Source organism: Saccostrea cucullata, unplaced genomic scaffold (genome assembly GCF_032062105.1).
Source record: "Saccostrea cucullata isolate Sc308-1 unplaced genomic scaffold, CSIRO_AGI_Scuc_v1 ctg1394, whole genome shotgun sequence".
NCBI lineage: Eukaryota > Metazoa > Mollusca > Bivalvia > Ostreida > Ostreidae > Saccostrea > Saccostrea cuccullata.
The window spans coordinates 46,714-72,663 of NW_026939330.1; the positions used below are offsets into that span (position 1 = coordinate 46,714).

The window sequence follows — 25,950 nt, forward strand, 5'->3', positions numbered from 1 at the left end:
TCCAAAGAAACTAAAACTATGTTAACTTTTAAACGTTTCCAATCAAAGTACAGATTTTAGCCAAAAATCCATAGAAAGTATTTTTTCTCTCAAAGTAAACGATCGAAACTTTTTGTTTTCGTATAATTTTGTACATTTATAAGACTAATTTATTATATGTGAAAATAAGAAAAAGTTAAATATATAGGAAGCATATGAAAATAACTAAAATATCCTAAAAAAATTTAAGAAAAACCGAGAAAATTCGGATTAGCCAATATCCAGTTTAGTTAATAATTTATGTAAATTTAATAATTTCATGCTATGGACCCGATATAGTAATATATTTTTATGCAAAAAGAACCATCTTTAAACTTTTGAAATATAAGTAGGCATCACATAATTGACAATTGTATTTTTTATTCATGATGTCAAGGAAAATGATAATGACCTTGACCTGACCTTGCTTCTAATATAAAACGGTCAATTTTAATTTTTACTGATACTATCACTTACTGATATTGTCATCTTGGTTCTGTGAAAATTTCATTAATTTTTAAATACAAGAAATATGAGAAGAATCCTACCTTCAATAGCTTTCCAAAACAATTTCTATCAATTTGGAATTTCCCTATCTATTTTTAGAACAACGTAGAGGAAATAAATCCTTGTATTCACCTGGAACGACATGTGCAGGTCAAAACAACGTAGTATTTGTCTAACATAGTTGGATCTCAGCCAATCAGAGAATGGGAATTATTCAATCACATAATAATTATGTATAATGAAACGTATATATTTTTTTCATAAATCATATACTAGTAACTTGGAGTGCTACTTTTTTTAATTCAATATATGCCTTAGATAATTTAAATATCCTCGTTTAATAATATCGATATTTTCATAACTCCATATCTTACAGCCCTTTAATAATTCTGGTAAAACTACTTTTTCTGGCCTGCCGGATTACACTTTACAGCTTTTTGCGCCACTCCTCAGCCTCTGGGGGCACTGTTCGTTAAACCAAATGTGAGTTCCCTATAGTTTTCAAGGGGCTCGTGATCTTACTTATTTCCTATCTTGGTTAAAGAAGAATTTGCCACTTTGTTTCGGGGTTTTGAACTGAACTCAACTAATTTTTCTATTCTTTGTACTCTTTCAATTGAGACAGAGTCTCAACATTTTGAAAAGAACCTTTTGCATATTGTAATCATGCAAAGATTTGCTGTGTTTGTTCGTTTGTTTGTATATTTTTTGTCTTTTTTGAGTGCATTATAATGATGGTTTTACCCACGCTTTAAATGGGAGAGACCAAACGTCGATATCTGTTTAAAGCAAAACGCTAAATTTGAATGGTTTGTTGGACAAGATCTACACAGATGATGGGACGTTCTTATCAATTATCGAAGAAATATGTTATTTACACTTATAATTTAAATTACCTCATAATCAAATCTAAAAACAAAGGCCACATTCAGTTTTTGAAGGAGGGACCCTTAACGAAATTTATGTGAATTTAATTTTTTATTCAGTCCCTCAGATCCGAAGAAGAGAGACCATGACATTTTTAAATTAACATAATTTTTATTGCGTAACACAGTCACAGCAATTTAAAAGTCCAATTATGCAAATTGTGATTTCTGTGGAATTTAAATGATTTCTAAAAAAATCCGAATTTTTAAAACTTATTTGTAGAGTCTTGGTACCAGCATGAATCGGACTGTGGAATGTCATGTCCTCCATGAAACATCCGATGATGAGTTGGAGAATGGGGTAATTCAACATGAACATGTACTCTAATCCGAACATAAAGCATGAAATCCTTATTTGTTGAGTCATTTTCATTGTTTGAGAAAAGAAATGTTGGTTTGTGGAGATTTGATTTTGAGGGCCAAACAAGAAGTTCTTGACCAACACTCAGAAAATAACAAAAATAAAAAATACTCAGTAGGTCTTTTCACAGGAATTTTTGAACATCTTATACATATACATGTAGATTTAGTTGAGATTTTTTTTTTCTTTTTCTCAACTCGACAGGTTGTGCAGTTGCTTCTTGATGAAGAAATCACACATGAGAAAAGCAGTCCTAGATGTGAGATAAATGGGAAATATTCTGAATGTGCCTTCTTGAGAAGAAACAGCCTCATAATTAGCGTACTGATTGGGGTGGCTTTAGGATTTGTCTTTGGTTTGAGAGTTGTGGAGCCTTCAGACAATGATATCATCTGGATTGGTAAGTTACTGTTACTCAATATCGATTTCACAAAATAACCTTGGCATCTTCCATATATATAACTTGTATGGTTCATCCCTTTACATATATCATGCTTAAAGCAAATGTAGAATTACCCACATCCCAATTTCTTGAAACTGATATGAAACATTCTCGATTCCACTCTACAAAATATAAGGACATCTACTGCATTATATGCTAAAATTAAATTCATTAGATTCAAAATTATCCAGACTGTGGGAAATCGAGCGATGAAAAGATAATACTTAGTAACAATTTCAACAAAGTTTATATCTTCCAATGAAAAATCAGATTAGACGTGAAAATACATGTATACATGTATCTCATAAATTTAAACCATATTGCTTTTGAGTGAACAATCTTCAGAGTTTCAAATGGATAGTAATACACCGTTCATAAAGTTTGACTGTTTGACATACCGGGTGTTTATAATGGACTTTTGCGATACGCACTGACTTTTTCAGTTGACGGTTTACTTTGATATTTAAAACCATATCATGTACGTTGGTATAGAACTGATGTTTGAGTAGAAAACCTTTTCAGTGGTCACAAGTATGGTGTTAGGGGCAATAACATGTGAAGGCCGGGGGTTGACGGTAGAGTGGTTCTCGTTTTATAAAAGAAAAACTTATTTGTGCTTTTAAATAACCTATTGCTCTCTTTGAATTAAACGCTGAGTTAAATTTTGATATCGTAAAAGAGCTTCCCTACATTGACCCAGTGGAAAAAGGTGTGGTCACGCGATGCGATTTTTCATTCGATTTTCCGTCCGATTTTTTCCCAATCGATTTGCTTTCAACGTACTATAAAAAGTCAGCGCTCCTCTCAAAAGTTCATTTAGAGAATTTTTATAAAACTCCGTTCTCGTTAGCTACTGACGGCGTGAGTGTGTTGCCAATGCACCTTATTATTATACTGGTAATGTAATATAGCAATTTAAAAAATACATATGCTATACGAGAACCCGCTTTTTATTACATAGGTATACCAGGAGAAATTTACATGAGAATGTTGAAAATGATGCTTCTTCCTTTGGTTGTGTCAACTATCATAACAGTTTAGAAACAATCTATCATAACAGATTAGAAATTATAACAGGTTATATACAAACTACCATGACAAGTTATAAACAAGCTATCAAAGGAGGAAAGAAATAAACTACCGAAAATAACGGGTAAAAATATGAAAACACAATTTGATCAATTTTCAGTTTTGATTAAATTTAACATAACATATAAGTTTCTTAAATTACGACAGCGCTGTTTTTGAAACAAATCATACAGCATCACAAAGTTTGCAGCATCCATCGATCTTTTTCCTTATCTTATATATGTATTTGTATTTTAAGGAGCTGCTTCTATGGACCCAAAATCCAACGGGCGGATAAGTGTTCTATCTATGGGTTATATCATCATTACCAATACAATAGGAGCCATCATTGCAATAGTTGTCTTCTTAATCATCCAGCCAGGTATTGTGAGAATAAAATATTCCTCATGTACTTTTAAACAACATCCTTCTTTCCTTCAACGTACAGGACCATATCCGATAAAGACTACTAACCCTGAAGCGGGCTACTGAGAAATACACACGTATGTTCATATATCTAATAGGATCAATATATCTCCATTTAAGTCATCAACATTTCGGAAATTCTACGGGCGATATAATGACCCTATATATGTGCAAAACATCTCTTAAGAAGAGTGCAATGACTTTGAGGAATGTAGCCAGAACATCTTTGCGAATGCATCTGGAAGTAACGAACAGTATTCAAGATTAAAAGTTCATCAAACAATACAAAACAAGAGCAGAGCAAACACATACCTCCAAAACATCAGAGGTGGGATCAGGTGCTATGGCGGAGTGAGCATCTCAGGGGACTGCCGATCGGTCACATATGTTATAGTGGTCTTGATGGGTCTGGCCTTTTTTAGTCTAATTTGATCTCCTTTACAAGAAGAGCTCCGGATCCACATACAAAAAATTGATCAAAATTTAAAGCTAAAATGTATGAAAATTTTCTTTGACAAATGGTAGTTGACAGCTTAAGATGTTATATCTTAAAACATAAAATTTTTGGAGATTTGGAGATCCCTAGTTCTGAGAACAGTGATTCTGTACAGACAGACATTGAAACCAGCGACATGTTCGCCGACATGATCAGGTACAAATTTTAAAACAAGATTATTTTTTTAAGATGACCACTTTAATTTTCAAATGACTTCAAGTTATTTTTTTACTGTTTCTCGTTTTGCAGGAACTTTTTTCCAGACAATGTAGTGACGGCTTGTTTCCAAAAGGTTAGATCTATAGGAATCTATTCTTTATTAGACTTAGGTAATTCAGAACAGATTTTCATGGAATGAATATGTCATTATTTGATCTTCAAAATCAGCTTTTATGAAATTGATTTAGATTTTTAGTGTTTTGTTTATTTTAACTTCAGATTAATTTTCTCTTCATATTTTTTTTTATTTTTCATTTATTTCTGCAAGTAAATATCTAAAATAAAATGTCGGAATGTCATAAAAAGTTTTGATTCTAAAATATTTATATAGTTGTGAAAGTGAGACCTAGGAAAGATAAAGTTGAATGACTTATTTTCAGACTCAGACTAAATACACGCATGCCTCACAAATTGTTTTGAAGAACGGTACCAATAGTTCGGTTACAGTTTTACATAAATCTGTCTCTTCAACATCAGGGGTAAACATAATGGGTAAGTTTAATTCAAGATTCATTCATATTTAATATTCTATACTTCACTGGTGAAGAAAAAAACCATTGCATATCACTTAAACATCCACATTGCGGTGACTGGTGTATGACAGGTGCGTAACGGGTGTGACCGGTCAGCAGGGGATGCTTCCTCCTCCCAGGCACCTGATTCAATCTCGGGAATTTCGGGATTCTGTGTTTTGTTTCCTGTTAACAAATATGTATTGTTTGTAAGATTTTTTTTTTCAATTCATTGTTGTTCATTAATTATTTTCGCTTCTTTCATGTTTAGGTATAATGGTTAATGCAAATTTCTTAAGTTTTATACACTTTTCTCGAGGTTTAAATTGTCTAGGATGACCTAGACCTCTCTAAATACATGTATACTATTTTAAATCATACACAGAAGCTGATTATCTTCTTTAATTTAGAGTTTTAATTCAAGCGTTACAAGAGCCAATGTTCATGATGTAAATTAAGTTTTGTACATTAATAGAGCATCGTTATGAACTTTGTAACAAATTTGATTTCCATCGTTATGTAACAAATAGCCTAATGATATTTTTTAGGTCTTATCATTGCTTTTGCTTGTTATTTGGTATCACTGCCAGCAAGTTAGGGAAGAGGGCGAAACCCTTCATAGAATTGTTTGAATCCATATCCATTATAGTTATTAAACTATTAAAGTGGATCTTTTGGTGAGTGTGATTGGGAATTTTTTTTTTACATTTATACTTCAAAATCGAAACTTAAAATGTTTTGAACATATGTAATATTTTTAATGCAAGAAAAATAACATTTCGAGTGTAGAAAGTCACATAATTGATTATGACTAGTAATATAATTTTTTCTTTTCTTTATTTTTGTTTATTTTTTGAATGAGAGTATTTGGTCGCATGATTTATTTGAATGAAAATTTAAAAGAAGAAATCCGAAAAGTTTATTTTTGTGTAAGGCGCAATGACAGTGCAAAAAGAAATTTTAAATGAACCTTAAGAAGAACACCTTCTCCGATTTTATTACTTTTAATTCCTATCGGCTTATTTGTGAATATTGGCACTCGTTGGCTGTACACATGTATTTGAGCGAGACAACGAGTGTCTATATTTCACAAAAAAGTTTAATATTTCCGTTATTTTGAAGCTAGCACATCTTCAATTAATATTAAGTACTTCAATTAAATATTTCAAATAAATAAGAATTTTGAGTATCAATATTGGAATCTATATCTGTCCCTTAAATGTTAAATATCGCATCATTTTATTTACCTATACCAAGTGCTTCATATGCTTATCTATTAGAAGTTTTGATTCGGTAAATACAGTACGTAATGAATTATTACTAACTGATTTTGATTCTTTGTTAAAATAAACACATCTTACCCAAAAGCTCCCACGACCTAATCATAAATTAGCCTTTAAGAGATGGCCAGACGACATTTTTGCACCCAAATAATGAATGTTTTAAATAACTTAGGATGATCCCTGTTGGAGTTGCCAGTCTGATAGCTACAGCCATTTTGAAAGCACGTGACATAGAAAACGTTTTCAGCAGTATGGGCATGTTCGTGCTTAGCCCATGTTGCTTGGGATCATTTTTCATCAGTTGATCCTTGTTCCAGCCACCTATTTCGTAGCAACGAGAAAAAGCCCTCTCTATTTCTTCAGTGCCATTCTTAGACCTTGGCTAACTGTATTTGCGCCACCCAGCACGTAAGTCTTTTTTAAGTTGGAAAAGTAGTTTACAATTTTCTCTAAAAATATCAAATAAAGATGTCTTATGAAAAATTGAGTTTTTAAAAATGTATTTTTTAGAGGAAAATAATTGTCAAACTTGTGTTCTAGCGTCAGATAATACAAGACGCAAAATGTAATGCATGTTTGAATTTAATAAAGTATTTTAAACGTCGTCATTTTTCAAAACTGAATTCTTGACCATTTTCTGTTTTTACAATATAAACTTTCAAAGATTTTTTTTAAAACTTTAAATTCGAAATGCATTCATAAAAGTGTTCCCTGAATAATTTATTCTAGAGTTCTTTTCATCGTGTCAGTCAGAATTCATCAATAAAGTACTGATCTGATAAAAACTTTCGATAAATATCATGAATATAAAGATATCGAACAGTGATGGATCTAAAGGTGTTTATAGACAATACAAAATTTGTAAAGAGGGCATTAACCATGTTCCATTGAAAATAACGGAAGAGGGATCGAGCGACTGAGAGGACTGAACATCCCTGTTGAGCGGCCACGCTCTATAAAATATTGGTTTTCTTTGAATTGTATATTGTAAAGACGTAATTGACAATTAAAACTGATCATAATAATTAAATACGTATGAAAAACTACTTTTATTAATTCTATTATTTATTGAATAATGGTGTACTTCCATTTAATGATAATAAGATTTTATCTTAAGTAATATGGAAACAAATTAAATTTATATGTGTACTTTCAATTAGACGTTTCACGATACATCATTAGTAATTTAATTTAAAGGGCCATGGGAATGCCTGAAATGCTACGAACACTGGATGTTAAGCTACATGTTGATACCAGAATATCTAATTTCCTTGTTCCTGTTGGAGCTGCTTTGGAGAGATTGGGAAGCTGTTTATTTATCTGTTTATCTGCACTGTTTCTGGTACAGTTAGAAGGAATCCCAATCGATGCATCTAAAATACTGTTCATTGGGTAATGTTTATATACAAGACATTTCCAATTCGTTTGAGTTGAGAAAACTTTTACATTGATTCATTCAGAATATCCATCAGTAATAGATTTAACCATAATTTTTTTAGTTTGCTGACAACTGTTGGATCTCTGGCAATACCGGCTGTTCCCAGTGCCAGTATTGTTTCTCTTCTGATCGTCCTATCTTCCGTAGACATTAAAGTACACAATATAGGCATTGGAGTGGTTCAAGTAAGCAAAGAGTTCATCATTAATGAAACATATGGGGATAACGAAAAGTATTCAAGATCAAAATTCCAAAAACAATACAAAATTGGAGCAGAGCAAACACGGACCTCCAAAACATCAGAAGGTGGGATCAGGTGCCATGGAGGAGTGAGCATCTCCTGTCGACCGGTCACATCCGCCGTGTGCTCTTTGTCATGATCTAGAATTAACAGAAAAATACGTCGGCAATTCAGTGTATAAATAATGGACTAACATGCAATTCGTATGAAAAATGTCAGTTGGCATTTGACTTATTAATAAATTCTATTTGCTGACAAATTCATTGTACATATCGACCGTAGAACTTGCGAATGATGACTTGAAACGAGACTGCAAATACCGTGTACTCTTGTTTCATCTACTTGTTTGTCAATAATTTACCTTGTTTTAGAAATTGTTCAAAAGTAGAGCATACCCATGCGTATCGAATCAACTGAGAGGTATAAACAATTCAGGTGATGAAGGTATATTGTTGCTTAACAAAGCAAAGTTCAATACATTTTTCAACTGAAACTATCATATTCTTAATGCTATCGAAGTCTAGCTATTTATAAAGTACAATATATATTTTCGTAGGATATAATAATTATACTTTGTTGTTTTTATTAGCTCTACTGGTCAGAGACCAGAAGAGCTTATGCGATAGTAATGCGTCCGTCGTCCGTCCGTCTGTCTGTCCGTCTGTAAACAATTTTTCAAAACGCTACTCCTCCTACAGTTTTGGTTTGATTTCAATATAACTTGGCACACAAGTAGACTACACTAAGAAACATAATTCTGTGTATCGGTTTTTGATTTCGCTAAACGCTGTTGCCATGATTACTAAAAATAGACATTTTTGTGAAAATCATTCAAAATGCTACTTCTCCTACAGTTTTAGTCTGATTTCAATATAACTTTGCACACGAGTAGACTACACTAAGATACACAATTCTGTATATTGGTTTTTGATTTCGATGAACGGTGTTGCCGTGGTTACTAAAAATAGAAATTCTTTGAAAAACATTCAAAATGCTACTTCTACAGTTTGAGTCTGATTTCAATAACTTGAAACACAAGTAGACTACACTTAGATACGTAATTCTGTGTATCGCTTTTTGATTTCGACGAACGGTGTTGAGGTGCTTACTAAAAATAGAATTTTCTGTGAAAATCATTCAAAATGCTACTCCTTCCACATTTTAAGTCTGATTTCAAAATAACTTGGCACACAAGTAGACTACACTAAGATATATAATTCTGTGTATCGGTTTTGGATTTCAATGAACGGTGTTGTTGTGGTTACTAAAAATAGAAATTTCTGTGAAAATCATTCAAAATGCTACTCCTCCTACAGTTTTGATCTGATTTCAATATAACTTGGCACATAAGTAGACTACACTAAGATACGTAATTCTCTATATCTGTTTTTGATTTCGATGAACGATGTTGCCGGTTACTAAAAATAGAATTTTTAAAAAAAATACATTCAAAATACAACTCCTCCTACAGTTTTGGTCACACAAGCAGACTACACTGAGATACATAATTATCAGTTTTTTTTATTTTTGTTTTTAATGACTTATGTTGCCATAGTAATTTAAATTGAAAATTCTGTAAAATTTTATTAAAAGCTACTCCTACAGTTGTAGTCTTATGGCAATCTTGCCTCAAAAAGAGACTAAATCAAGGATCATTATTCTATTTATTGCTTTTGTAAAGTTTTAAGTCTTTACTGCTACTTTTTCTCTTTCTTTATTATAAGTACAAAGCAGTAGAGCTACAGTCTCGACAGAGACGTCTGGTATATTTTAAACATCAATAAACAGTAATAAAATGTTGCATTGTTAAATTTAACAGTCATATAACATAAATAATATATACATTTCATTTCAGTGACCGTATCCGATCTACTAGTAACACGTTAACCATCATTGTGGGGGTGGTTGTTATTGACAGACTCTGTAGGTCTAGTCTGAGGGCGGCATCAAACGACAGTCTTGAAGAAAATCCCACGAAAGAATCAGAGATCAAAGTTATTGTTGATAATGGATTAAATACCTCAAAGATTTGATGTTATTTATAGAAAATTATTTGCTTACGTTTATAAGTAATTAACAATGTAAACAATAGTTGTTTAAAACAATTCCACTGATTTTCGTATCAATTATAGCCAATGGGTATTTCTTATTTATTTATATTTTTCAATATGCTTTTACTGAAGATTTCAATTTATATGACGATTTGAAAAATGATCTGCTTGAATATTTGTTATTTCTTGTGATGAAAATGAATGTCAATTTGTATGTATAATGTTAGATATCAATGCTATGAAAATATTAAATAGAATATTCGCATGTCAATTTGTATGTGTAATGTTAGAGATTCCTCCTGTCAGCACACCAGTTAATTATTTGTATAGTGTAAGAAAGCAATCAGTATGTGAAACCTCTTTCTATGCTCGTTCTTAAAAATGGCAAATAGCATAATACATGTGAACGAGGTCGTTTTATGCATAAGATGAAGCAATTCTTTGAGAACAAACGTACGACTTAAAGTGCACTTGTTTTTGATAATGACTAATGACTAATTAATGTTACATTTCAAAATTCCAATAAAATTAATAAGTCTCAACTATCTCTTTTTACCTCTTCTTTTTTTACAATCCTCATTTATAATGTATAAGTTTTTTTTTTTAATTTCTTCCAAAATCAAAGAGATGGTTGCATTCCCCATATCCATGGTAACGTCCCTGTATCTGCCATTGCATTTGAATTATGAGATAAAGATATAAATACCTTTAATAATGATAAAATATTTTATTAATCTTTTTTTAATGCCAAAATCGAAACATTTTAAATTTTTTTTCTTATCTTTATCGATTCCTACAATTCTGGTCTAGTTAATTGTTTAAATAGATGTCTGAGATAATGAGAGAAAATTCTCAGGTAAACGTTAAAACGTATTTATATACAATCCCCGTACGTTGTCTTTTGTTCGCAGGTCCACTGACCGTTGTGCGATGTCAGGTGTCTGAGATTCCGAAAATGTTCAATTCAACATGTTCAATATTATCTATCTAATCGGCGAAGAACTCAATATAAAGTCAGTGCAAACACTGTTAACATGTAAATAGCTTGGAATCACTATGATACCTCCTATGATACATATTTTGTGTGTTTACATTTTTCCGTTGTTAGAGCAGAAATTAGTTAATTGCACCATTGGCAATATGGGTGAAAGGAGGTCATAATGATCTGCTGAACAATCAGTATGCACTGATGACCAGCTGTACGTAGTAGAAAAGCATGAAAAATGAATGCGAAACATTCCAATTGCTATGATTTTTTATCAAAAAATGGACTCATCATAAGCGTTTTGGTTGGTGTGGGTGTGGGGTTCGCCTTAGGATTTGGTCTTAGAGTCGTGGAACCTTCAGATGATGCACTCACGTGGATAGGTAGGATTTTAAAATATTAAAAATAAATTCTTTTTACATCCTACCATGATTATTTAGAGATGAATATCTTTATTTTTCAATATATTTTATAATGTAATTATCCTTATATATAACAATTTTCAATTAATAAACTTATGTATGAAACATATACAGACAACGAACAGCACTCAAGACTATAAAAGTGACTGGTGATAATTTTAATCTCTTAACAGGTTTACCAGGAGAAATATACATGAGGATGCTGAAAATGACAATTCTTCCTTTAGTTGTGTCAACTATCATTACAGGTAAGTCACATACACACTGTATGATAACCAAAAAAAAGTTATGTTCCATACAAATAAAAAAAATAATTTGACTTTTCTTTGCTTTAATTTGAAAACTGTCATTATCAATCAAGAACGAATAAAAATTTTAAAAGATGTAAATGGCTTCAAACATGATATTGATTCTTTTTTTTCACAGGCACAGCTCGAATGGACCCGAAATCTAACTGCAGGATAAGTGCCCTTTCCTTTGGTTACATAATAATCACCAACACAATAGGAGCTGTCATTGCTATCCTGTTATTCCTTATCATTCAGCCGGGTAAAGAATCACTTAATGAAACTTTACTCCTTGATATTCATTTCCTATTTAATCAAGTGCTAGTTTTTAAAAGTCTCATTTGTAAATATATATATATATATATATATATATATATATATATATATATATATATATATATATATATATATATATATATATATATATATATATATATAAAGCACTAAAAACCAACAACACTGTATATCCTAAATGTCGGATCTACCAAGTAGATACAAGGTCACGGATGGAAATTTATATAAAGCACTAAAAATGACCAACGACACGAACAATAAAAATTGTCAAATTTTCGGGACGCCCTGTCCCTTCCTCAGGACAAAGAAAAAAGTTAAAAAGTCATAAGAACAAAAGGAAAAAGAGAAACAAAAACAACTAGCACTACTACTAAACTACTAAACACTAGATATTTACATACTTAATTACATGATGAATTGGAAATTTTTAAGAACACTAATAAAGAAAGAAATCCGGACCGCTATGAAATGCGTCCGGTCTATCGGGTATACTCGGGTGAAGTGCGATTTACATGATTGAACGAATTAATTATGCTAATTAATTACGACAATCAGTAAATCGTACATTGTTTTATTCTCTCAAAATGGCGTAACTTTACTCAATAAAGAATAATCGAAGAAAGATAATATAGCAGGGATATTTAAACATATGAATTATGATCAATTATAAATTTTGAAATATTTAAGGACTTATTACCGGGAAAAAATAATTAACAAAGGCGAAAGCAATACATAGTTATGAGAGTTGTTCGAGAGTTGGTGACGCAAATTAACTGTAGAGTTTACACTAAATTGAGAGAATAATCTTGTTTAGTATCATCAGGAATTGGGTCTAGTTTACGTTCATTCTGGTGAAGTCATTTAGTTTGTTAATACCATTAGGGCGGAATGACTTCAATCTGTGCATCCAGAACTTTTCTTTGCTTTTTCTCTGAGCATCTGTCCATCTTGGGTTATGGTCAATCACCACTACTGTCATGTCCTCCCATTTGTGACCCTCAAGGTTGAAATGTTCCCCAACGGGTTCATTGAGTTTTTTGGTCCTAATGGTCGAACGGTGGTTGTTGACTCTCCTGCGGAGATCTCCTGTTTCACCAATATACTGTTTGGAGCAAACTTTGCAACTGATGAGATAAATGCAGTTGTCAGTATGACAGGACAAATTCCCTAGTATTTTGTAGCTGCGGCCTGTAACAGGGCTGTTAAAACTGTCTGTGTCAGTGCTGTGCTTACAAAGAAGACATCTTCTGTCAGAGCAAGTTTTAAAGCCCCCGTTAGGTAATGGGTTGTCCAGTCTGGTTCTTACTACCATGTCCTTTAGGTTCCTTGGGCGTCTGTATGCAGCCAGTGGGGGTTCCTTAAAGACCTCTGCCATTCGTTTGTTTGAATGGAGAATTGGTAGGTTCTTTTGAAGGATACCGCTAAGGTTCTTAAGGATGGGATGGTATGTGGTTACCAGAGGGACCCTGCCGCTATTGTCTTTCTCCTTGTAGCGTAATAGGTTTTGCCTGTCATGTCCCGCCATCTCATCAATAGCTGTTTGTACGGTGCGGGCATTGTAGCCTCTTTTGCATAAGTGGGACTTAAGAAGACCACTTTGCTCCTGATATAAGGCAGGGGACGAACAGATGCGTCGAATTCTGGTGGCTAGACCCTTAGGCACTCCCTTAAAAGTGTGTGGGGGATGACAGCTAGAGGGCATAAGATATAGGTGGGAGTCTGTGGGTTTGGTGTGGAGACTGAATTCGATTTCACCATCAATCAGGGTAGATGTAGTATCTAGGAATACGTTTTTCGAATTAGATACGTCTACTGTAAATTTGATCGATTGATGGAAGGTGTTGGCAAACGTAATGAATGCCTCGAGGCTCTCGCGACATTCCACCCACTTCATCTCTATATCGTCTATGAAACGCAACCAGCTATGGGGCCTAAATGGTGCTTGAAGTAACAAGTTGCGTTCCAGTCTTCCCATGAAGACATTGGCATAAGTCGGTGCCATTTTCGTACCCATAGCAGTGCCATTAACCTGCAGGTAATGTTCTCCATTAAACATGAAGTTGTTGAACTTGAGAACATGTTCAAAGAGCTTAGCAAGGGACTCTGTAGAAGGAATTTGTATGGATCTACTATCCCAGACTTCTTTACAGGCTTCGATACCCTCATCGTGTGGAATATTGGTGTACAAAGATGTGACGTCCATAGTCACGAGGAGGGTATGATTTCGGAGGCCAGTAGAGGGCGTCTTGTTAATGTAGTCCGTGGTATCCTTGAGATAGGATGGCAAATTCTCTACGTGTGGACGGAGATGTAAATCAATGAATTCAGAAATTTTCTCCGTGGGGTGTCCAATTGCGCTGACTATGGGGCGACCTGGCATGCCTTCTTTGTGTATTTTAGGAAGCAGATAGAATTGTCCTGGTCTACAGTCATTAGGATTTAAGGTCTCATAGACGTTGATACCAATCTCATTTTTCTCAAACATATCGTCAAGAGTTTTGGTAATGGCGGTGGAGAATTCTTTAGTAGGGTCAGAGTCCAGTTTCTTATAGAAACGTTCGTCTGAGAGTTGTCTTTGGGCCTCCGCCATGTAAGTCTCTTTATCCGTTACTACAACTGTAGAGCCTTTGTCTGCTTTCTTGATTACAATGTCATCCCGATTTTTTAATGATTGTATGGCAGATCTCTCTTCCTTACTCAAATTGTCGGGAGTCTTGTCTGGCATTGAAAGGAGCTTCTCTATGTCTGACTCAACGGCGTCAATATACGACTCAAGCGCGCCGCACTTGCCTGGTGCAGGTTCCCAGTCACTCTTGAGCTTATAGAGTTTGTGTTCCTCTAGATCGTGTAAATCTGGCTTGGAAGAGTCGTATGAATTTACTTCGGAGTCTTTTCTCGAGAAGTGTTCCTTCAAACGTAGTCTCCGGAAGAATGCTCGGGTGTCCTCTCTGACTTGTTTTTCGTCGACCTCATGTGGCGTGGGGCAGAAATTTAGCCCCTTGGAAAGAAGTGAGGTCTCCGATTCGGAGAGAGGAGCACTAGATGTATTGAGCACTGGGCAGACGTCAGGAGTTTATATGGGTCCGTCCCTCGCGATTGTCTTAATGCGTTTGAAGCGTCTCGAGCGGGGTTTGCGTGTTTTGTTAACTCTGACCTCTGACCAGTTGTTCCTAGACTGTGGAACACTGTCGCGGAGAAATTTCTTTTTTTGAGTCTTGTTGACTTTATTTGTCAGGGCCATATTATAGGTGTCTATAATATTATGGGCTTCATCAAGATCGGCCTGGGACATGATATCGTTGAGGGATGATTCTAAGGACTTGATCTCACTCTTCAATTGTCCTAACTTGTGGATATCCCAAGAAAGACAGAGTGACATCAATTGTTTAGAACATCTCCTTGTAATAACGTCCCAGCGTTCCTGAAAGCGTTTGGAGATTGGCCCTATGTTAGGTGTAACATTTATCTGAAAGCCTTTCGGAATAATGTCACACTCTAAGTAGGTCTGTAAATTGGAGAACCGGTGTTCAGTTTTTATTGATTTTTTATGTTCTTTCTTTAGAAGTTTAAATGTTGGGTTATCTTTAATAGACATATTTGAAAGGAAATTAGAATTGCCAAAATAATAAGACTATTTTAAGTTTTTAGTCGTATGAAGTCGAAAGATTCAACGAACGATTGTTCTGTATTCTAAAGGATTTCGTAGATAACTCGTGCACAAATTCAAAAATATTAAAAACAAACGGTACGTGAGTAAAAATCGAAAGGGAAAAGTGGAAAGAACTTATTTGCAAAAGTTGGAAACAAAATAAATAGTAAAAAACGTCAAATGATGAAAGACATGACCCAAGGAACCTAAAGGACATGGTAGTAAGAACCAGACTGGACAACCCATTACCTAACGGGGGCTTTAAAACTTGCTCTGACAGAAGATGTCTTCTTTGTAAGCACAGCACTAACACAGACAGTTTTAACAGCCCTGTTACAGGCCGCAGCTACAAAATACTAGGGAATTTGTCCTGTCATACTGACAACTGCATTTATCTCATCAGTTGCAAAGTTTGCTCCAAACAGTATATTGGTGAAACAGGAGATCTCCGCAGGAGAGTCAACAACCACCGTTCGACCATTAGGACCAAAAAACTCGATGAACCCGTTGGGGAACATTTCAACCTTGAGGGTCACAAATGGGAGGACATGACAGTAGTGGTGATTGACCATAACCCAAGATGGACAGATGCTCAGAGAAAAAGCAAAGAAAAGTTCTGGATGCACAGATTGAAGTCATTCCGCCCTAATGGTATTAACAAACTAAATGACTTCACCAGAATGAACGTAAACTAGACCCAATTCCTGATGATACTAAACAAGATTATTCTCTCAATTTAGTGTAAACTCTACAGTTAATTTGCGTCACCAACTCTCGAACAACTCTCATAACTATGTATTGCTTTCGCCTTTGTTAATTATTTTTTCCCGGTAATAAGTCCTTAAATATTTCAAAATATTTCAAAATTTATAATTGATCATAATTCATATGTTTAAATATCCCTGCTATATTATCTTTCTTCGATTATTCTTTATTGAGTAAAGTTACGCCATTTTGAGAGAATAAAACAATGTACGATTTACTGATTGTCGTAATTAATTAGCATAATAAATTCGTTCAATTATGTAAATCGCACTTCACCCGAGTATACCCGATAGACCGGACGCATTTCATAGCGGTCCGGATTTCTTTCTTTATTAGTGTTCTTAAAAATTTCCAATTCATCATGTAATTAAGTATGTAAATATCTAGTGTTTAGTAGTTTAGTAGTAGTGCTAGTTGTTTTTGTTTCTCTTTTTCCTTTTGTTCTTATGACTTTTTACCTTTTTTCTTTGTCCTGAGGAAGGGACAGGGCGTCCCGAAAATTTGACAATTTTTATTGTTCGTGTCGTTGGTCATTTTTAGTGCTTATATATATATATATATATATATATATATATATATATATATATATATATATATATATATATATATATATATATATATATATATATATATATATATATATATATATCAAAGTCATTTTTCTTTCATCAAGGTAAAGATCTGGAGATTTCGGGATCAGATTATAGCGATACGCGATTCTATACAGACAGACATTGAGACTAGTGACATGTTTGCCGACATGATCAGGTATAAGTGACACTCAAGAGCAGAAATATCTTCCTCTATTTACTTCATTATATGACAAACTAGATAGAACGTTAAAACACTCTCTGAAATATCTATTGAAAAATTTATTTTATACTGTATTTATTTACTATATTTATTTACTTTATAGTCTATAAAAATGCTGAATTTCCAAAGTATAGTGTTTATAAGTTTACTATCAAGTAGTTGGGCAAAATCCTAAGCTGAAATAAATAAATGTTTAATATTTTTTCCAGAAATCTATTTCCTGATAATTTGGTTACCGCTTGTTTCCAGAAGGTAAGGATCGATCGTTATTAAAGCAACATATATTCTTAAAATAATTTTTAAAGCAGTACATTTTTTTGTTAAAAATTTGACATTTAAATAGATTTTTATGAAATCTATAGATAACGAACAGAAATATGTTCTAAACTTTAGTCAAACAATACAAAATTTGAGCAGAACACATTTGGACTGAAAACATCCGAGGTGGGATTAGATGCCATGAATATATGCAAGCATTCCCTATATGCCCGTGTCATGATCGGATATACAGAGTAATCTATTGATAAAGAGTGAGAAATAAGTAAATGATTTTTCTTATTGACAAAAAAAGATCTTACCTTTTTTATCCTGGATTCTTGTTGCAGACTCAGACCAAATACTCCCAATCTACACGAGTTTTGATGATGAATGGGACCAATAGTTCGGTAACAGTTGCTCATAAATCTGTTTCCTCCACAGGAGGTCTAAATATACTAGGTACGTACAAAGAGATTAACAGTATAAATTTAAATACATTTATTTCTCAATGCACAAAAGACAAATAACTGGAGACAGTTGTACAGAAAGCTGACAAAAAAAAAAACCAGACAAGATCACGATGTAAACAAAATAAAATTACAGCAAAGCAAGGTTTGTTTTGTCAGGACTACATAATGATTGTAGATCTATTTTGCTTTCATACCTTTATATTTTAGGCCTTATCATTGCCTGAACTGTTTTTGGTATCACGGGCAGTAAGCTAGGAAAACGTGCGGACCCATTCACAGAATTATTTGAAACCATATCCATCATTGTCATCCATCTCTTAAATTGGATTATTTGGTGAGTTAATTTAATTTCCATTAATACTCAAGTTTTAAACAGCTCCTGTAAATCAATTACGAAAAGATTAAAATATACAGTTACGTTTAATGTGTAAATACAAAAATTTTGCAATTAATCTTAACGAGGCCGAGTCTAATTCGAGTGCGCATCACTTTGCGCACCTTTTTAATTTCATGCAGTCATTAATTATCTTAATTTTAATACAAAATTAACATTATTTGTAACTCCTACTGATCTGAAAATGTGATTTTACAACAATTATTGGAAAAATAACGTTGAAATGGCTCTAACAACGTCACCATAGATACATATTTTTACCGTAATATGGCAATTTTAGAGGTATTTGGCTTCGACCTAGACCAATCGAGATGGTGAACTTTTTTGAAATTTCACAATTTGGTGACTTTTTACATTTACTTTCATTTGCTTGAATTAAAAAGAAATCCCTGGGGCAGAAGCACAAAAAATATTGAAAAAATGTAATAATTTGGCGATTTTCCAACAAATTCCCATAGGGTCCAATAGTAAAGTTTGACAACATGTAAGATGGCCCACTATGAAAACGGGGTGGTAAACATTCGATTTTTTAATCCTAAAACAATAAATATAACAATGAAAATAAATTATCAAAAAATTATCAAAATCCCTAGGGCAGAAATTATTAGACTCGGCCTCGTTAAGCTGACTCACCAATAATTCAGAATCGTTTTGGAACATGAAAATTATAAGACTATTCATAAAATATTAATTACCTGCTTCCCAATTTATTTGTTTAATTCATGTGATATCTACATAAGATTTACATTATAAGGATATGAGCAGGACGCAACCTGTGTTATATGTTCTATGATGTTTCAGGATGACCCCCGTAGGAGTGGCAAGCCTTATTGCTACAGCAATTCTGAAAGCGTCTAATATAGAAAACGTCTTCAGCAGCCTAGGAATGTTTGTTCTGGCTCATTCTGTTGGAATCATTTTTCATCAGTTGGTCCTCATTCCGATTACTTATTTCATAGCTACCAGGAAAAATCCTTTCCTCTTCCTTGGCGCCTGTCTCCGACCCTGGTTAACTGTATTTGGGCCGCCGAGCACGTACGTTCCTCACATTTATTTTTGAATGTATAAATGTAGCTAAAAAATCTGCAGTTTTCGTGGACTTCGTCAAGCATTCATTAATTGTGAACTCGATTCGTTTCTTGAACCCTCCCGTGCAAAGAGAGGATACTCATAAGTTGAGATTTCAAGTTGTGTTTTTTTTAAATCGGATCACAGGTGCGAAATAATGTTGAACTGTCTCCCAGTAAATAATTTTATATGCATTGAAAAAACATATGAATTTTACCTTGATCAATTTATAAGTTGTTCTGCTTTTTTAATGTCTTTTATTAGGATATAGATTTTATATGTTCGTTTATGTACTATCTTTTCAAGAATCGAACAGAAATATATTTATTTGTAAGTGCATTGTGTGATGATTTAAACCCATAAGTATTTTGAAGATTGTTATCTTTAAGAATTTTATTTAAAATGTGTACATTTGTATATGAATACGAAAAGTACAGTGTATATAACATTTTTCTGGTATTATTAGTGCAATTGGTATACCAGAAATGCTGAAAACACTGGATGTTAAGCTACATATCGATACCAGAATATCTAATTTCCTTGTTCCTGTTGGAGCTGCTTTGGAGAGATTGGGAAGCTGTTTATTTATCTGTTTATCTGCCTTGTTTTTGGTACAGTTAGAAGGAATGTCATTAGGGGCCTCTAAGATACTCTTAATTGGGTAAATATAAACGTATTCTTTATCTTGGTGATGACTATATTAATCTTGTGAAAAGAATTTGAAATATTTGGTAATTTTCACAGCTTTGGTTATAAGAAAACAAGACAAACTGCTGATGAGTTAAACAGTTTCAGAAAAGCGTCACATTGTTCTTATTAGAATATATTAAAAGATTTTTGCAATTGACTTTTTTCTTTCATCTAAATCAACAAATTAAACTAAGTTTGGTTTCGGCTACACGTACCTTAATGTACAGGAATAACACGTTTTTTGTTTTAAGGTTGTTGTCTTCCTTGGGCTCCCTGGCTGTTCCCTCCGTCCCCAGTGCCAGCATTGTCTCTGTCCTAGTCGTCCTGTCTTCATTAGATGTTCAAGTTCATAACATAGGTCTTCTAATGGCACTGGAATGGTACAAGTAAGTAAACTTTAAAATGTAAGATTTTCCAACATTTTAAATTAAATCACATTTGACTGAAACAAAATGCAATTTTCCTTTTCTTAATTCAATTAAAATTCAAATTCTTTCTTAATTCAATCAAAAATTAAATCAACATTTGCGATAACCATACCTTTTTGTTGTAAATAGTGACCGTATCCGGACTACAAGCAACACAATGACCATTATAATCGGCGCCGTGGTTATAGACGGACTGTGTAGCTCTAGTCTGAAGTCAGCTGAGGACAACAGCCTCAAGGAATCTCCAGCAATGGAGTCAGAGGTCAAAATAAACACTCAGAACAACACAGCAAGGACAGCCGAGGTCAATGTCAAAATGGACAACGAAACTGCCTCCACGAGGTTTTAGAGCTAATTTTGTATGTGAAACGAATAAAAAACTAGGAGACTTATTGTTCACAGAACAATAAGAGGTCTTTCCACCTTCTTTGAATTTCAATTTTGTTTTATATCTGACTCCTTAAAATTAAATTCCATGAATAAGAATTCATTATGAAAAAATGAAAATAAAAAAAATGAAATGACCTTGACCTTTGACCTTGAAAAATTTTCAAGGTCAAAGGTCAAGGGTCACAATGCAATTGACCCCATGCTTCTACGACTTATGGTTTTTAAGTTGTAAGGTTTAATATTAAGTACAAAGACGTTAAAGGGCAATAACTCATATAAGGGGTCATCACATTATTCTTTATTGAGTAAAGTTACGCCATTTTGAGAGAATAAAACAATGTACGATTTACTGATTGTCGTAATTAATTAGCATAATAAATTCGTTCAATTATGTAAATCGCACTTCACCCGAGTATACCCGATAGACCGGACGCATTTCATAGCGGTCCGGATTTCTTTCTTTATTAGTGTTCTTAAAAATTTCCAATTCATCATGTAATTAAGTATGTAAATATCTAGTGTTTAGTAGTTTAGTAGTAGTGCTAGTTGTTTTTTGTTTCGCTTTTTGCTTTTGTTCTTATGACTTTTTACCTCTTTTCTTTGTCCTGAGGAAGGGACAGGGCGTCCCGAAAATTTGACAATTTTTATTGTTCGTGTCGTTGGTCATTTTTAGTGCTTTTTATATATATATATATATATATATATATATATATATATATATATATATATATATATATATATATATATATATATATATATATATATATATATATATATATATATATATATATATCAAAGTCATTTTTCTTTCATCAAGGTAAAGATCTGGAGATTTCGGGATCAGATTATAGCGATACGCGATACTATACAGACAGACATTGAGACTAGTGATATGTTTGCCGACATGATCAGGTATAAGTGACACTCAAAAGCAGAAATATCTTCCTCTATTTACTTCATTATATGACAAACTAAATAGAACGTTAAAACACTCTCTGAAATATCTATTTAAAAATATATTTTATACTGTATTTATTTATTATAATCATTTACATTATAGTCTATAAAAATGCTGAATTTCCAAAGTACGAGTATAGTGTTTATAAGTTTACTATCAAGTAGTTGGGCAAAATCCTAAGCTGAAATAAATAAATGTTTAATATTTTTTTCCAGAAATCTATTTCCTGATAATTTGGTTACCGCTTGTTTCCAGAAGGTAAGGATCGATCGTTATTAAAGCAACACATATTCTTAAAATAATTTTTAAAGCAGTACATTTTTTTTTGTTAAAAATTTGACATTTAAATAGATTTTTATGAAATCTATTGATAACGAACAGAAATATGTTCTAAACTTTAGTCAAACAATACAAAATTTGAGCAGAACACATTTGGACTGAAAACATCCGAGGTGGGATTAGATGCCATGAATATATGCAAGCATTCCCTATATGCCCGTGTCATGATCGGATATACAGAGTAATCTATTGATAAAGAGTGAGAAATAAGTAAATGATTTTTCTTATTGACAAAAAAAGATCTTACCTTTTTTATCCTGGATTCTTGTTGCAGACTCAGACCAAATACTCCCAATCTACACGAGTTTTGATGATGAATGGGACCAATAGTTCGGTAACAGTTGCTCATAAATCTGTTTCCTCCACAGGAGGTCTAAATATACTAGGTACGTACAAAGAGATTAACAGTATAAATTTAAATACATTTATTTCTCAATGCACAAAAGACAAATAACTGGAGACAGTTGTACAGAAAGCTGACAAAAAAAAACCCAGACAAGATCACGATGTAAACAAAATAAAATTACAGCAAAGCAAGGTTTGTTTTGTCAGGACTACATAATGATTGTAGATCTATTTTGCTTTCATACCTTTATATTTTAGGCCTTATCATTGCCTGAACTGTTTTTGGTATCACGGGCAGTAAGCTAGGAAAACGTGCGGACCCATTCACAGAATTATTTGAAACCATATCCATCATTGTCATCCATCTCTTAAATTGGATTATTTGGTGAGTTAATTTAATTTCCATTAATACTCAAGTTTTAAACAGCTCCTGTAAATCAATTATGAAAAGATTAAAATATACAGTTACGTTTAATGTGTAAATACAAAAATTTTGCAATTAATTTTAACGAGGCCGAGTCTAATTCGAGTGCGCATCACTTTGCGCACCTTTTTAATTTCATGCAGTCATTAATTATTTTAATTTTAATACAAAATTAACATTATTTGTAACTCCTACTGATCTGAAAATGTGATTTTACAACAATTATTGGAAAAATAACGTTGAAATGGCTCTAACAACGTCACCATAGATACATATTTTTACCGTAATATGGCAATTTTAGAGGTATTTGGCTTCGACCTAGACCAATCGAGATGGTGAACTTTTTTGAAATTTCACAATTTGGTGACTTTTTACATTTACTTTCATTTGCTTGAATTAAAAAGAAATCCCTGGGGCAGAAGCACAAAAAATATTGAAAAAATGTGTAATAATTTGGCGATTTTCCAACAAATTCCCATGGGGTCCAATAGTAAAGTTTGACAACATGTAAGATGGCCCACTATGAAAACGGGGTGGTAAACATTCGATTTTTTAATCCTAAAACAATAAATATAACAATGAAAATAAATTATCAAAAAATTATCAAAATCCCTAGGGCAGAAATTATTAGACTCGGCCTCGTTAAGCTGACTCACCAATAATTCAGAATCGTTTTGGAACATGAAAATTATAAGACTATTCATAAAATATTAATTACCTGCTTCCCAATTTATTTGTTTAATTCATGTGATATCTACATAAGATTTACATTATAAGGATATGAGCAGGACGCAACCTGTGTTATATGTTCTATGATGTTTCAGGATGACCCCCGTAGGAATGGCAAGCCTTATTGCTACAGCAATTCTGAAAGCGTCTAATGTAGAAAACGTCTTCAGCAGCCTAGGAATGTTTGTTCTGGCTCATTCTGTTGGAATCATTTTTCATCAGTTGGTCCTCATTCCGATTACTTATTTCATAGCTACCAGGAAAAATCCTTTCCTCTTCCTTGGCGCCTGTCTCCGACCCTGGTTAACTGTATTTGGGCCGCCGAGCACGTACGTTCCTCACATTTATTTTTGAATGTATAAATGTAGCTAAAAAATCTGCAGTTTTCGTGGACTTCGTCAAGCATTCATTAATTGTGAACTCGATTCGTTTCTTGAACCCTCCCGTGCAAAGAGAGGATACTCATAAGTTGAGATTTCAAGTTGTGTTTTTTTTAAATCGGATCACAGGTGCGAAATAATGTTGAACTGTCTCCCAGTAAATAATTTTATATGCATTGAAAAAACATATGAATTTTACCTTGATCAATTTATAAGTTGTTCTGCTTTTTTAATGTCTTTTATTAGGATATAGATTTTATATGTTCGTTTATGTACTATCTTTTCAAGAATCGAACAGAAATATATTTATATGTAAGTGCATTGTGTGATGATTTAAACCCATAAGTATTTTGAAGATTGTTATCTTTAAGAATTTTTTTTAAAATGTGTACATTTGTATATGAATACGAAAAGTACAGTGTATATAACATTTTTCTGGTATTATTAGTGCAATTGGTATACCAGAAATGCTGAAAACACTGGATGTTAAGCTACATATCGATACCAGAATATCTAATTTCCTTGTTCCTGTTGGAGCTGCTTTGGAGAGATTGGGAAGCTGTTTATTTATCTGTTTATCTGCCTTGTTTTTGGTACAGTTAGAAGGAATGTCATTAGGGGCCTCTAAGATACTCTTAATTGGGTAAATATAAACGTATTCTTTATCTTGGTGATGACTATATTAATCTTGTGAAAAGAATTTGAAATATTTGGTAATTTTCACAGCTTTGGTTATAAGAAAACAAGACAAACTGCTGATGAGTTAAACAGTTTCAGAAAAGCGTCACATTGTTCTTATTAGAATATATTAAAAGATTTTTGCAATTGACTTTTTTCTTTCATCTAAATCAACAAATTAAACTAAGTTTGGTTTCGGCTACACGTACCTTAATGTACAGGAATAACACGTTTTTTGTTTTAAGGTTGTTGTCTTCCGTGGGCTCCCTGGCTGTTCCCTCCGTCCCCAGTGCCAGCATTGTCTCTGTCCTAGTCGTCCTGTCTTCATTAGATGTTCAAGTTCATAACATAGGTCTTCTAATGGCACTGGAATGGTACAAGTAAGTAAACTTTAAAATATAAGATTTTCCAACATTTTAAATTAAATCACATTTGACTGAAACAAAATGCAATTTTCCTTTTCTTAATTCAATTAAAATTCAAATTCTTTCTTAATTCAATCAAAAATTAAATCAACATTTGCGATAACCATACCTTTTTGTTGTAAATAGTGACCGTATCCGGACTACAAGCAACACAATGACCATTATAATCGGCGCCGTGGTTATAGACGGACTGTGTAGCTCTAGTCTGAAGTCAGCTGAGGACAACAGCCTCAAGGAATCTCCAACAATGGAGTCAGAGGTCAAAATAAACACTCAGAACAACACAGCAAGGACAGCCGAGGTCAATGTCAAAATGGACAACGAAACTGCCTCCACGAGGTGTTAGAGCTAATTTTGTATGTGAAACGAATAAAAAACTAGGAGACTTATTGTTCACAGAACAATAAGAGGTTTTTCTACCTTCTTTGAATTTCAATTTTGTTTTATATCTGACTCCTTAAAATTAAATTCCATGAATAAGAATTCATTATGAAAAAATGAAAATAAAAAAAAAATGAAATGACCTTGACCTTTGACCTTGAAAAATTTTCAAGGTCAAGGGTCACAATGCAATTGACCCCATGCTTCTACGACTTATGGTTTTTAAGTTGTAAGGTTTAATAGTAAGTACAAAGACGTTAAAGGGCAATAACTCATATAAGGGGTCATCAGATCCTTTTGCACTTATACAGAGAAGTTATGCCTCAAGATCCTGAAGACATTGGTGAAGGTTTCGTGTCTCAACGGTCTACAGTTTCCGAGGAGTAGCGA

General features: G+C 33.2%; 3 pseudogenes; all 3 read left to right on the plus strand.

The window, feature by feature from the left end:
- Nucleotides 1-1,689: 1,689 nt before the first annotated feature.
- LOC134252897 (excitatory amino acid transporter-like) lies at nucleotides 1,690-9,970 on the plus strand (annotated as a pseudogene).
- Nucleotides 9,971-11,076: 1,106 nt separating this feature from the next.
- Nucleotides 11,077-20,884, plus strand: LOC134252894 (excitatory amino acid transporter 2-like; annotated as a pseudogene).
- Nucleotides 20,885-21,720: 836 nt separating this feature from the next.
- On the plus strand, nucleotides 21,721-25,549 carry LOC134252898 (excitatory amino acid transporter 2-like; annotated as a pseudogene).
- Nucleotides 25,550-25,950: the final 401 nt, after the last annotated feature.